Here is a 9,970-nt window from a genome sequence, read left to right as displayed (position 1 = left end):
TGGATATTTAAAGATGAATATTGGCTTTGGAATCCTGGCGAGTTTGGGGTATACCCATTTTATTCCTATCCAAACTAGTGTGCTAAGGGGTGTCTAAAAGGTGTTAAAAGACCAAATTGCCCATACTAAAAAACCATGCCGATCAAAACATATTAAAAAAAAATCAAAATTTTTCTTCCACGCTCTAACTATACATGTGAAATAAAAAAAAAAAAAAAAATCAAAACGAACCAAAAGTCGGCAAGGTATTTTTTGTCGACCTTGACGACCAAAATATAGTCCGCAGGGTATAAGGTTGAATACCATGCCGACTTTTCATCTCTGAAATTTGCATTTACAGGGTCGGCACGTATTCATCCTTATACCTTGCCGACTATAGTTTAGTCGGCAGGTTATGAAATTAAAACCTTGCCGACTAATCATGCATTTGTAACACCTTTTCTCTGTATGTCAAAAGTTCTATAGTCGGCAAGGTAAAAAATCAATAAGATGCCGACTAGTGAAACATTTACAATAGTCTCATGTGTGTCAAAAATAATAAAGTCGACCCTGCCGACTATAAGTTAGCCAGCAAGGTAAAAAATCAATAAGATGCCGACTAGTGAAACATTTACAACAGTCTCATGTGTGTCAAAAATAATAAAGTCGGCATCTTCTTCATTCAACGACCTTGCCGGCGGGATATGGTCGGCATGTTATTCGTCCGTAGACCTTGCCGGCCAGATATAGTCGGCATGGTCTTCATTCGTCGACCCTGCCGACTTTTCATAGTTTCAGAACTGTAAGTGTTTTCTTTTTTAATTTTAAGTATGATTTCACACATCATCTTTGCAATCCCCTTGTTAGAAGTGTTTGGGTAGTATGTTTTCATTTCCGTTTAAAAAAAATTCCCAAAACAAATTTTAAATTTTTTTTCATTAAAAATCTTCCCACATAAGTTCAATCAAAAACAAAATTTGATTACTTAAATTCATAAATTTTAGTCTACTTAATTAACCTAATCAAAAATTTTAATGTTAATTAAAAAAAGATATATTAGCCATTTTGAAAATATTTGGTTAAGTTTTTTTTTTTTTTACTTTAAAATGGCCATATTTCGTCTTATTTGGTATACCCAATTAATTTGGGTGTTACCCCAATCAATCCAGGGTTGGAATTATCTAGGATATATTAAATCCTAACAAAAAGAGGATAGCCATGAAATAATTATCTTAAGTAGTTATACTTAATATTTAAGATAATTATAGAAATCCTAACACAAAGAGGAGCTTCTCCATTCACAAATTAACCCAAAGTAAGAAAAGCAGACCCAATTCGATCCCTAAATAGACACTGACTTGCACCATCTCTTCCATCTTCGTCTTGATATCTGGATTACATCAACCGAGCTCATAAAATGAACCCAGTTTGCGTTTCCCAATCACCCATCGTGATACAAATTCATCCAGCTTATACGCCTTCTCCAATTACGTCTGCAAATCCACTCGATTAACTTCGCTGCTGCAGAATGAACTCAGATCTGTATCAAGCCTTCTCAATTAATTGCAAACCCAATCGAACTTCCGCTTATACCCAGTTTCAGTATACCCTTCCACTGATTTGGTATTCAATACATGCCCTAATCATTCGAAATCCATCTCACCAAAAACGACAGCCAACACCAATTTGTTCTCTTTCTGGTCATCTAAATTTCTTCACCTAATTTGAATTGAACTCTGAAGATGATTCAGAACCATTTAACTCGAGCATAGAGCCCCATACAGAATGAATTTAACTACTGCTTGTTTTAAGAAATGAAATCCTCTTTCTATTTTGTTAAGAAATAAGATGTGGGAGACATCACGGACATGTGGCGAAGAGTCTGCCACGTCACCCCCAGTTCTTTTTTGGCGGCATCGCAGGCATGAGAGGCATGAGTGCACAAAGAAATCCACTAGATTAGATTAGTAGGAAATACCATATGGTCCTAGGAATAATATATTAGAGAGAGTCTAGTCCAGTTGACTCAGTCATGTGTCTGTTTGGTCCTATTTGGGAAAATATATTATACTTTGATCCTAAAAATTATGGTTTGGTCTTAGGGTGATGTCATGGATGATGTAATTTTCATTGTGTGGTGGTAGAAATACCCTTATATTATTGTTTGGTCCTAGAAAATAATGGTTTGGTCCTAGGGTGGCCACATATATACCAAAGTTACTAGAAAATATCTCATTCTCAGATTTACTTTCTCTCTCATCTTCATTTCTTTTTCGGATCTACTTTTCTCTCTCTCTTTTCTTTTTTTTTTTCTTGATGATTTGATCAGATTTGATGTTGAATACGATGACGAACCCGATCTACTTGATGAAGACGACGACGATCTCATGTTGCTGCTGCTGCTTGTGTTGAAGATGAAGATGAACTCTGTTTTTTAGGTTTTTTCTATTGCTGTCTTGATAAAGAAAAAGATGAAGACGATGATGTTGTTGTTTCTGTTGAAGCCGACGATGAAGATGATGAAATCGATAAAGATGATATTGAAGACGTCGATGAATATGATGTTGTTGAAATCGATGAAGAAAATGAAGATTTGGGTGTTTTTCGTCGTTTTTTTGTTGCTGTTGTTGTTGAAGATGAATGACGACGATGAATTTTAGTGAAGTTCTTTGCTGTTGCTGTTTTTGTTGAAGATGAAGATGATGTTGCTGATGTTTTTATATGGAGTTCATTCCAGAAATGAAGTATGGTTTGTATAGGTTTTTATATGGACTTCATTTCTGGAATGAAGTCTGTTTTTTTAGGTTTTTATATGGACTTCATTCCTGGAATGAACTCTGGTTTGTATAGGTTTTTATACCGACTTCATTTCTGGAATGAAGTCCCTTTTTTTAGGTTTTTATATGGACTTCATTTCTTGAATGAACTCTGGTTTGTATAGGTTTTATATGGACTTCATTTCTGAAATGAAGTCTGTTTTTTTAGGTTTTTATATGGACTTCATTTCTGGAATGAAGTCTGTTTTTTTAGGTTTTTATATGGACTTCATTTCTGGAATGAACTCTGGTTTGTATAGGTTTTATATGGACTTCATTTCTGGAATGAACTGCTATAAGAAAATAAGTAAAAATTAACACGGAAGGGTACTTTTATCAGTTTAATATTCTAAAATGATTATGGACCAAATAGTAAAAGTGTTTGACCAAAGGACTAAACTGACATGGACCCACCTAAAAAATGACCAAACTATATTTTTCCCACTAGATTATCCCTTGGCCGGGAAATGACATAACCAAGCAAGTGGCTTGGGTGAAGACTAACATGAGTGAAAATAACAAGGCAGACCACCATGTGCCCTGTCTCTTTTGGTGACCTGAGCTACTTGTAGCAAACGCCATTTAGCTACTCATTTAGCCATTTATTCTCAGGGTGAACGGATTTCACTTGAAATTCCTGTAAAGGCTTAAAACAACATTATTAGCTAAATATCGAGACCTGGCTAGTATAAATGTGGGTATAAAAATGTTGCACTTACGTGCTTATCAGCAAACTCCCTCGTTTATGAGAAACTCTTGGGTTTCCATGCTTTCATCGAACAAAAATAAGGAAAAAGTGTCACGGGACCGGGCTACCTAGACGGCCGGCCATGCCCTAGCCGTGGCCGGTCCCACACCTCACAATTCCTTATTTTCTCATATTATTATTTCCATCATCTCATGGAACTCCATCGTTTGACCGAAAACCCTAGTTTTTCAATATTTTCTTAAATATGGTTTAAACCATGGAAAAGCCAAAAAGTCAAATGGTTACTCGACGGACTAGGCTTCCCACGTCAAAAACTAAAATATTATTATTTTAATATTTTCAAATTATCTGTCGCATGAGCAAAGTTCTTCTTGCTCATTCGAGCAAAATCAAGAGTTTCAGTCAAGATCAAACTCTTCTGAAAATCCAAAACATTGCTCGAACGATCATCAGAAAATACCAAAACTCTCAGGACTGAGACACGGACACCGTGGTGGCACGGTCATGCTTCCTTGACCTACCAAGTCCGGCCCTAAGGCTTGCAAGGAGCTGATCCCACATATATTCACAATTTTAACCTAATTTGCTAGCTATCGCTCATATTGGGTCCAAACTCTCTTCAACCGACCCGGGACTCGCTCAAACGACTGAAAACTGGTCCCACGACCACCAAGTGCCGTCCCCATGCCCTCTTGGTCGGTCCCTCACCTCTCCACAATTCGGTTCTACTACCTAACGCTCGCTCGAGCACTATTCTAATAAATGATTAACACTAGCATTTGATCATTCTTTCACCATCTGGTCAACCAAAGACCCTGGATCATGCTCACTTGAGCACTTGGGACGCCACATGGTCGTTCATTATCCCATGTGGTTAGTCCCTCCTTTACTCAATAGCCTATTTTCATTAATTCATCAATTGACGACCAATTGATCGAAAATTAGGGTTTCAAATAAACGCTCGCTGAATCACAATTCTGAGCAGTTCAAACACTAATAATTTTATGGTTCATCTCGCAATCAACATCTAAATTAATTATATAATATTCGGCCCTGCCAACATTTTAATTAATTATTATTTGGTCACATTACCAATAATCCATCGAATGAGCAATACTTTCTCATCTGCTCGAATATTGATCCAACTATCAATATTCAGTAATTCATTGAACGAGAAATAATCGCTCAATTGTTTAAATATTGATCCAGTTATCAATATTCAGTAATTCATCGGGTGAGCAATACTTTCTCAAACGCTCGATTCACGGTAATTTATCAATTGCTACAGTAATATTTACTCAGACTATCACATTCATTTGAGAACTGTGTCCTAGAAGACGCTCGATCCATGAATGCTCCACTGAACAAATTTAGACCTATTGTCTAATAAAATCAAACGACTGACTAGTCAAATCCATGTTCGTGAGACATCAATCACGTCACATGGGGGATATCCATTAGGGTTTTAGTTTGGTGGCCTACAACACGTGTGTTCATCCATGATGAGAAATGTGAGTAAGTCGTGCAAGCATTTGAGGGATTTAACAAAGTAATGGGTGGATAATCAACCAACCCTTTCACGTACGAGGAACTGGTGAAACCACGATTTCCCACTTTCCCACTCTTTCACTCGAGCAACCGTCACACTTACTGGAGATCAATGTGTTTACACTTTTCGGTAGTATAAATAAGTCTCTGAGTCCATGATTCAAAGTAAGTAACAACAGTACGAAAAACACATAGAAAATCCACGAACTATTGAACAGACAATCCATCGTCTAACCAAGAATCGTGTGATCAACACTCTTTCAATCACTCAAACTTATTCATCATTTGCAGAAACCCACAACACATTCACATATCACCATTGATCTCACACAATTCTCAGCTTCCCTCATACAGATCAACCCTCTTCCCTCTTTATGACCGAATTGACTCTGGAACGACCATTAACTTGGTTTATGCCGGAGTCCTACAGATTGATCTCTCAAACATAAAAGCACTCCCGTGCAGTGCATCTGTTCAAGGTTAGGCAGTTTGCTCGGTTTAGGAGTCTTCGATCGCTCGATCATCTCTTCGTTCCGTAGAAAACCAGCGAACCTTTTTTCCCGACCAACAGATTGGCGACCATTGTGGGAGATTAATCTCTCGGTTGCAATCTCACATTTTCACAAAATGGTTGATCTTAGGTCAGGTTCAGTTAAAAATCCTAACCCGAACAACGCTATCACTAGAAACAATGGTGGTACTCCAGAAACTACCCCTGTTTCCAACAACCGCACTGGCGATACTACTCCTTCGCAAACCAACATCGGATACAATCCTCTATTCGGCGGGTCGCCTGAAGAAATCCACCTACCGTAGTTGATCTCATGAAAGTGCAAGAAACTCTTTCCAAAAATCAGATTGACATGGCTAACACTCAGAAAGAGTTATGCAACTATCTCAAAACTCTTACTGACAAGATGTCAAAGAAAAATTAGAAGAAGGGAAAATCCAAAGAAACATCTTCGCCTGCTGACCCTGAAGTCACTATGATCCATGTAGTAGATGATGATGGAGTCCACAAGGCTGCAGATAACTCACCAACAAAGGAACCTGCAGGCTTCATCACTCGTGAGGATCTGGAACGCTTCATGGAGGATCGAGGAAAAGATAAAGCACCATCTGTTCACCATCATCAACCTCCATATCTTGCTGCTACGCAAATAATTCTTCTCCCAAAGGGCTACACCTCTCTAATGTTCATACAACGGAACGGGGAACACTCAAGAACACGTCTCTCGATTCCTGAAGGCATTAGGCGAACACGAACACAACCATGTCGTCTGTCTGAAGGAATTCTCGAAATCTCTGACATGCCGAGCATACACCTGGTACAACAACATTGCACCCGGGAGCATCGATAGTTGGGTAGAAATGGTTAATGCCTTCTACAGGAAATACTTCTTCGTCTCTGAGAAGATTACTCTCTCTGGCTTAAGAAGAATGGCTCAGAAGAACACTGAACATCCGAACGACTATGTGAATAGGTTCATAATTCAAGATTTGGATTGTCATGACCCTAATGTTACTGAAAAATAATTGGTAGACTTTTGCATCAACGGGATGATCCCAGTCCACAGAGCCTTGCTGGAAAATCTCTGGTTCCAGACTTTCTCAGAACTCCATGAAGCAGGCAAGCGATCAGCAACTACTGCTGCGGTCTTACTGGAAAGAATCAGAGCTACAAAAGACGAGGAACCGCGAGAAGCTTGAGGAAGTGTCAGACGCCTAATCAACAAACAGTACAACCCCCAACCTTCCATGAATGTTGTTGCTCAAGAAAGCAAAAGGAAAGCTTATACTCAAACATACGACATCCTTGGATCCTACGAAGGCGCAAAGGAAGGATAACCACTCCTGAAATGCACAAACCTCAACCCAGCATCAACAAATGAGGAAATGATCAGACAGACTCAAACTTCCCTTTTCTTATTGAAGAAGTGATCGAGTTGCTGTAAGTATGGATTCAAGATGGTGCAATCAAATTTCCATTCATCAGGGGAGAGCCGATCGAAGAAGAAATGGAGAATCATTGAACATCAATCTCTCCGAACAACCTTCTGACAAAGCAATTCAATCCTTGGTCGAACATATATGTCAATTGCTCTATCTGTCGAAAGCACAAAGGAGATGCATGTACACAGAATCACATCATGTCAGGAAGATACTTTCTGAGCCTCCATCCACAGACAAAGATATGTAAGACCGGGGACTGCTTACCACAGTCAATCTCAAAGGAAACGAATTTGGGAGAACGTTGATTGATGTCGACACCGCTATCAACATTGTTTCACTGAAAGCCCTCAGAGCCATAGGCATCAGTCGATAAGAAGCTGCCTATGCTCCCATCTCAATCAGAGACCATGAAGGAACACTCAGATATGCTTACGGATACATCATCACCCTCAAAGCGAAAAAGGGTTCAACCTGGACGGAAACCAAGTTTCACATAATCAGGAAGATTCAAGATGTGGCAGGATCCTCAGACGAGCGTGGATCCACGCTGAAAAGATGGGTACTGACAAATTGCCTTTCATTGCACATCTCTCCAATGAAGAAAGTTCTGATCCAGAAGATTTGGCGGACATTCCATCATCAGAGCACTTGGAGGAATTTCAAACTTTGACAAGGTTGAAGCAAGAACCTGCAAAAGATATATAGACATTCATCAAGAGGTTCCGCACTCGGGAAAGTCTCATTCATTCCATGTCTATGTCATTTATTTCCTCGCATGCTATCCTAGCACGGGGACTCAATTCTGCTAACAACTCTGCAATACGCTATGAATGATAGCTTCACCGTATTAGTATTTTACCAAGTGATTGAATCTAACATTTCCCCGAATCGAGCACTGAGACATTCATTACTGAGATGATGTCCAAGCATGGCAAAGAACACTTTGGTAATTTCTCCATAGACTTGCAGGAGTGTCTTGTGTTCCACAAAATCATAAAACTCTGATGTCTGCACAAGTGTTGAATCCCACTACCGCAAGGAAAGGATGTTGAATCAACAAAAGATACTCATGGCCGAGATGATCAAACATAAGACATTCGATGCTTAAGGGATATGACGCTTCAACGCTCAAGCATCTAAGAAGCCTTCAAATTGTACTCCCAATCAAAGAGTACACCTTCGATAATGGCGCATCTGGCTTCAGCACAAATATCTCGACGATGACACACTGATTCAACAACAACACGATCAAAACGTAACTGAACCACAATCGATAAGTCTTCATTATCCCATGATAAGTCTTCTGGAGCATATGCAACATCATTCATCCATCGATAGCACGGACTCCTTCAACATGCACTAGGGACTTGGTCTTATTGGAAAATATTCAAGACATTGCAACCTGATGTGATTCCATGAAACGTTATCAACGGAACCTCTCTACATCACAATCCCCTGCACGACTGAGTAATTTCCTACCTTCACCGATCACATCCAGAATGGAGACTGCCGCCGTTATCTGCCACAACAACATTGATTCACTGACAAAGCCACTTCACAGTGAAGTCATATTCAAGAGAATATGGGTTGAAATCCTAGTACCCCTTCATCTTGGGAATGCTCAACTCACCAATTAGTTCGTGCATGCAAAGGTTCACTGGATGGAGGAGCAAAGACTATCTTTTTCGGTCTATTGAGCAATTCCAACCATAGTATCAGCGTCAACAAGGATATATGGAGGGAATCCATTCATGGTCTCAGCATCAACAAGAATTTCTGGAGAAAATTCAATTGTGATCTCAGCATCGGTCTCAGGCGCAACATCTGGCTTCATCAACTATCCATTCTCCTAAGCGTTACTCGATGGGTCGTACTTTTCCAAGACCTAATGATTCAAGATTTGTAGACATTATTACATGCTCACATGAAAGTATTCCCAAAGATTGCACGACATACGGGCACAAGCCAAAGTCTTCTACAAGATGTTCTCATCGCCTCTACAAATGAGATACAACATACTTCAGGCCATGGGTTTAAAAAAATGTAACAATGGGTGAGGAATGGGACAATGCTTCCTCAAAGAAAGATGTTTGTGTATGTCTATGCTACAACGTACCAAAAGGGCACATCAAGCGGACATACGAGCTGAAAGATATGCCCTTTACCGTCAGGTCTATGAAATCTAAAATTTTTGTAAGGGATTACAAATTACAAATGTGCACTCATCATTGGATGACCTATGCAACTAAAAATTGAGTTATTCTTTTCTCATAAGATGACTCAGTCCCTTAGCTTCAAAAGTTGGGGTCAAGCACCGAATTCTGACGTCGTATAAGGTTCCTACAGCATCCAGAGCATACAACATGCAACCAACAATTCTTAGACGGGATTCATTACCTCCACAGTCGATCGATGTCTACCAGGTCTTTCCACCAAGTTCTTCATCAAGGTACCTCTAACTTCAACCACCTAGGTCTTTACATCAAGTTTTTTTTTACCTAGACCCTCTATCTAGGTCTTTCCAAAAGAAGAAAAAACAAAAGGGAAAGATTCAGCAAAATACTGGGGACTGATGGTCCACTGATCATGACCATCAGTCTCACAGTCCAAGACCCATGGCATCGAACTCTCCTGTGATAATAATTTATCGTGAAAGGAATACCACCACAAGGACATGTAACCATGGTCATTACATCATCCCCTCTTGAGAGCAACCTCACTTATGGTCCCGTGACCAAGGTTTCAAAAGTGATGCTTCTACGACTGACAGAAACAAAGGGTACTGCAAGCACCAGGGTCATGAATCAACCAAGGGGTTAAGGTTGCAAATGAATCAATGGCATTTAAATCCTTCATCGAGCGTTCAAGACACAGGAAAATGGTCTAAAGACACAAAAGAGACGTTTTACAACAAGCTTGTCTGAATTGATTTTACACTGCCTTGTACAAAGAGACGATCTGGGAG

Source organism: Papaver somniferum, chromosome 2, assembly GCF_003573695.1.
Source record: "Papaver somniferum cultivar HN1 chromosome 2, ASM357369v1, whole genome shotgun sequence".
Lineage (NCBI taxonomy): Eukaryota > Viridiplantae > Streptophyta > Magnoliopsida > Ranunculales > Papaveraceae > Papaver > Papaver somniferum.
This window is presented reverse-complemented; position numbering follows the sequence as displayed.